The 4781-nt window shown below is 42.4% G+C and overlaps 1 long non-coding RNA gene across 1 annotated transcript; it reads left to right on the top strand.

Annotated features, from left to right (window-relative positions):
* The first annotated feature begins 328 nt into the window (after window positions 1–328).
* On the top strand, window positions 329–4464 carry LOC140637632 (uncharacterized). The gene is made up of 3 exons (XR_012034699.1): window positions 329–513; window positions 2346–2405; window positions 4111–4464. It is a non-coding gene; the product is annotated as an uncharacterized lncRNA (long non-coding RNA).
* Window positions 4465–4781: the final 317 nt, after the last annotated feature.

Genomic DNA, 4781 nt, shown 5'->3' with positions numbered 1-4781 from the left:
GGGCAAGGGTGACTCTGCAGCCACTCTCTGCACATGGTGCCAAAACAAGGGCACTAAGGGCCACAGGGCAAGATAGAGCAATCCCATAAAAGGAGGAAATGTTCGGGCTCCCCACTTAAGCAGACAGAGCTGGGAGCTGCCCTTGCTCCTGGAAGGCCTGGTATCACATTCCACAGCCTGAGCACATTTCTTCATCTGTGGGAACACTGTGGTCTGACAGGTTCCTGATGGGAACACTGTGGTCTAACAGGTTCCTGAGGGCCACGTGATGGGACGTGAGGCAACTAGAGGGGACAGATCCCAGAGCAGCTTCTCTGTCTGACTTCGGGGCAGGGCCATTAAGAGCACAGATTCTGCTTTACTTTCCTCAACTTGGTATTATGAAAATTTTAAAATATTCGGTAAAGTTGTAAGAGTAGTACAACAAAGACCACCTAGATTCAACAGCTAACATTTTGGGAAGACGGGTCACCTATCCATCTACCTACCTATCGCACTATCGTCTATTTGCAGGTATGTGTGTATATTTTTTTTTCCTGAACCATTTAAATTACACACATCATGACTCTTCACCACTCCATCGGGTCTCCTAGAGTGAGGCATTCCCACATGCAACTACCACATCATTATCACACCTAAGAAAATGAACAAAGATTCCAGAACATCTAATATCCCAATTCAAATTCCCGCATTTGAAGGGAGAAGAAATGTGTGGGAAATATCAGAAAGGGAGACAGAACGTAAAGACTGCTAACTCTGGGAAACGAACTAGGGGTGGTAGAAGGGGAGGAGGGCGGGGGGTGGGAGTGAATGGGTGACGGGCACTGGGGGTTATTCTGTATGTTAGTAAATTGAACACCAATAAAAAATAAATTAAAAAAAAAAAAACAAATTCCCGCATTTGTCCCAATACATTTCGTTGCTTATCTGAACCACTAGCCAATCAAGATACACGTACTGTGTTTGTTTATTCTCTGTTGCATCATTTGACAGAGATCAGCACTGCTACCCTCCCCAAACACATGCATATTTTTATGATGTCGGGTTGTTTTTGTTGTTGTTGTTTTTGTCTTTGTTTTTTGTAGTCTGGATGAGTTGTCTTGGAGAACATCCCACATTCTGGATTTGCCTGATTGCTATCTCATGTTGTCATTTGATTTGTGCCCCTGGCCCCTATTCCTTCTGTAAACTGGAATTCAAATCTAAATTAGATTCAGGTTAAATTAGATTCTAGTGAATTCGAATTAGATTCAGCTTAAATTAGATTCTAGTTAATTTGAATTAGATTCAAATTTTACCTTTTTGGCAAGGATCCCTTACAGATGACGCTCTGTAACTCAAAGGGCACCACGTCAGGAGGCATTAAGGTGGTGGTACCAGGCCACCCATCGTGAAGGCACAGTTCACCTCCTTTTACTTGAGAAAGGCAGCCACAGGTGATTTGTTGGCACTGGACAAATTTTCTGTTCCCAGTAACCTTTCTCCTGGAAGTGAAAGCATCTGCTGCTAATTCTCCCCTGAAATGATTCTTATGTGGCAAGTTTAAAAATGATATTTTTTCTTGTTCTATTAATGCATCTGTATTTGGTGGTATTCTTCTTAAAGAAGCTCTTTGTTTCTCTCCCTTTGTTCCCTTTCTCCTTCTTTCCCTCTCTCTGTCTCAAGAGTCCCTGTGGACTCAGGAAATCGTAGGTATTCAGTGTATAACAATCAAGTCCTGTCATTTCTCAGGCCAAAACTGTGCCCAAATTTGGACATTACAAGTCCCATAATGCTGGATCAGGGGCTCCTCTTGACACATCTCCATCACCTCTGACACTCCCTTGCTCCCTGGAACAATTAGATGAGCCAGGCTCACCTGCTCCAGGCCAGGAATTGGCCATTTCTCCAAGAACATTACTCCTCTCAGTGGGGAGTGGTATTTTTGTAGTAAGATCTGGGCTCCAGGTATGAGAAATATAGATTCTGCTGCCAGACAGCCTGGCCTTCCATTTGTGTGCCCTCTGGCAAGTCACCTCACTGTTCTGAGTCTCAGTTTTCTCATCGGTAGAATGGGGATGGTAACTGCATACCCTACTTTGTGAGATTATTAAAAGGATGAATTATGTTCATATTTGTAAAGCTGTCCAAACAGTACTTGGCACAGAGTGAGTGCTACACAGATGTTTGCTAAATATATAATGCCTCACAGTTTATGGAGATGGAGGGACAGGGTGGAAAAGACCCTGAGGCATCCACAGGCAGAAAACTTTTTTTTTTTAAAAGAACTATTCTATTCAATTAGGATAGGCCTAAGTAAAAATACCATTATATTTATTTTTACTTCTTCCTTTTCATCTATTAAGGACAGGTGATACTGATTCGACATTTAGAATCTTGAAATAAAGTTTCCTTTTTTAAAAAAGGTAAGTAAATGTTTATTGAAGTAAAACATGGATGCATTTTGACATTTCCTTTTACTTGCCTTTTTAGAGATTTATTTATTTGCAAGATGGTTGGGTCAGAGGAGGATGGAGACAAAGTCTTAAGCAGACCCCATGCTGAACACGGAGTGTGGGAGAGGGCCCTCAGGGCTTGATCTCATGACCCTGAGATCATGATCTGAGACAAAACCAAGAGTCAGACACTTAACCAATTGCGCCACCACCCAGGCACCCCAGACTCATTGATCTTTTAATGAGCATCTATTATGTGCACTGAAGAGATCTAAAGGCATGTCATGCAGTGTCACCTAGTGATTCCAGATGCTGTGAATGCTATTAACTGCAGGTCTTTCACTGATGGCACAGGTTGGAAACAAGGTTTTAATCAGATGGCAGTTTCAGGATCTTTAGAAAACCATTGAATAGAACAGTTACTACAGAGAGACTATTTCTAGGAACTTGGAGACCATTAAAATGGGAGTAGTGCCTCTCTCACCATGAAAGTGTCTTAATCCAGCAGGATTAGGACCCTTTCTGGAGTATGTCTGAGTGTACAGTATATGTAAAGTGAAAGTGTCTCCTAAACCAAAAATTGGGATGCACCATCTGCCAAAAATAAGTGTCTGTGGGGATAGCAAGACAGGCTATTTTAAGTTGGAACTCCCCCAGAAAATCTGGGGTGTAAGCTTCTGACAAGCACCATACAGGCTTCACTCTAGTGCATTCTGCATAACCAATGTTAGCATTTGTCTCCGTGCATTTCTCACATGGCCACAGCATCTGCCAGCAGTTGTGTCTGTGTGTGCTTTGTGATAGATGGGGGGCAGGATGGGAACCCAGAAGTTCCTCCATGTGTGTGGAAGACAGAACTTCTGGGCACAAATGATGAAGGCAGAGTTCTATAAAGAAGTCAGCGGATTGAGTGAGATGTCCTGATTTTCCCTCCTCTGGATTCCTCTGCTGAAATAATCAGAAGACAGCTTCTCAAGTCAGATGTCTTTATGGAATGGTATATACCTGGAGGATTTTTTTTAAAGATTTTTATTTATTTATTTGACACACACACACACACACACACAGCACAAGCACAGGTAGCGGCAGGCAGAGAAAGGAGAAGCAGACTCCCCGCCAAGCAGAGAGCCTCACTTGGGGCTTGATCCCAGGACCCCAGGATCATGACCTAAGCTGAAGGCAAATGCTTAACTGCCTGAGAGACCTAGGTGCCCTCTGTCATTTTAATAAAGTTAAAATTTTAACTGCGTGCCTCAGTTGGTTAAGTGTCTGCCTTTGGCTCAGGTCATGATCCCAAGGTCCTGGGACAGAGCTCCACATCAGGCTCCCTGCTCAGCAGGGAGTCTGCTTCTCCATCTCCCTCAATCTCCCTCCTGCTCATTCTCTCTCTCTCTCTCTCAAATAAATAAATAAAATATTTAATTAATTAATTCAATGCAGAATAATTAGGGATAACAGAGCATGACTGCTGAATGAGAACCATCCAATTGGTTGAAGTATACTTCTATCAATCTCAATAAATAACCAGGGATATAGAATTAAGGACAGCCAGGTGGAAAGGGAGTGGACACTGTAAATCCCCAAATGGGCATTCAAGAAAAATTAGTTGAATGAATGAACACCACATAAATTACAGGCTAAGTGACCTATATATTTTCTTTGTCTTTTACTTTAGAATCTTGAAAAACAAATTCACTGGCTGAGATAAGACTGTGAACTGATTCATCTTGGATTAAATGGTCCAATCAGCTACAACCACAAGAATAGAGCTTACAGCACAAATAGCGCTATCTATTAGATAAGGTCTAATAGTGGACACTTGCAAAGGAGACATGGATTAATAAGCAGACACTCCAACTTGATCTCAGCCTCCTTCTCTGCTAAGAAAGTGGCAAGAATTCTTCATCCAGTGTGCCTAGGAGAATTACTCTGGTTTGGTTTGAATAATCGGAGCCCCATGTTGTTTGACTCTATGCTGGAAACCTCATGTCTTAACTTTTTATTCTAAAGCCCTAAGCTTTGTTCTGAATTTATTCATAGTCGTTTATTTCTATGGCAGATGTTATTTCCTCCCAGTTTGCTGCTCATTCTCCCACCCTCTCCGTGCCCTGTTCCCTCATCTCTGTCTCTGTAAGTCTCTCCCCTCTTAGCTCCCTCATCCAACTGTTCTGTTTCTGTCCTTCTGTCCTCTTTAGCATTAGATTCTTTCCTGTAGAATTAACATTCTTTTGGGGGAACTCAGTGAGGGCTAGTTCCTGTGTTTTTACCTGAGAAGAGGTAGTTATTCCTCTGTCAGATCTGAGCTGTAAATAGGCTCCTTGCTGCACAGGAAAACGTAGCCATGAC

Source organism: Canis lupus, chromosome 8, assembly GCF_048164855.1.
Source record: "Canis lupus baileyi chromosome 8, mCanLup2.hap1, whole genome shotgun sequence".
Classification (NCBI taxonomy): domain Eukaryota; kingdom Metazoa; phylum Chordata; class Mammalia; order Carnivora; family Canidae; genus Canis; species Canis lupus.
The sequence above is the reverse complement of the archived record's forward strand: the minus strand, read 5'-3'. Positions and strand labels throughout refer to the sequence as shown.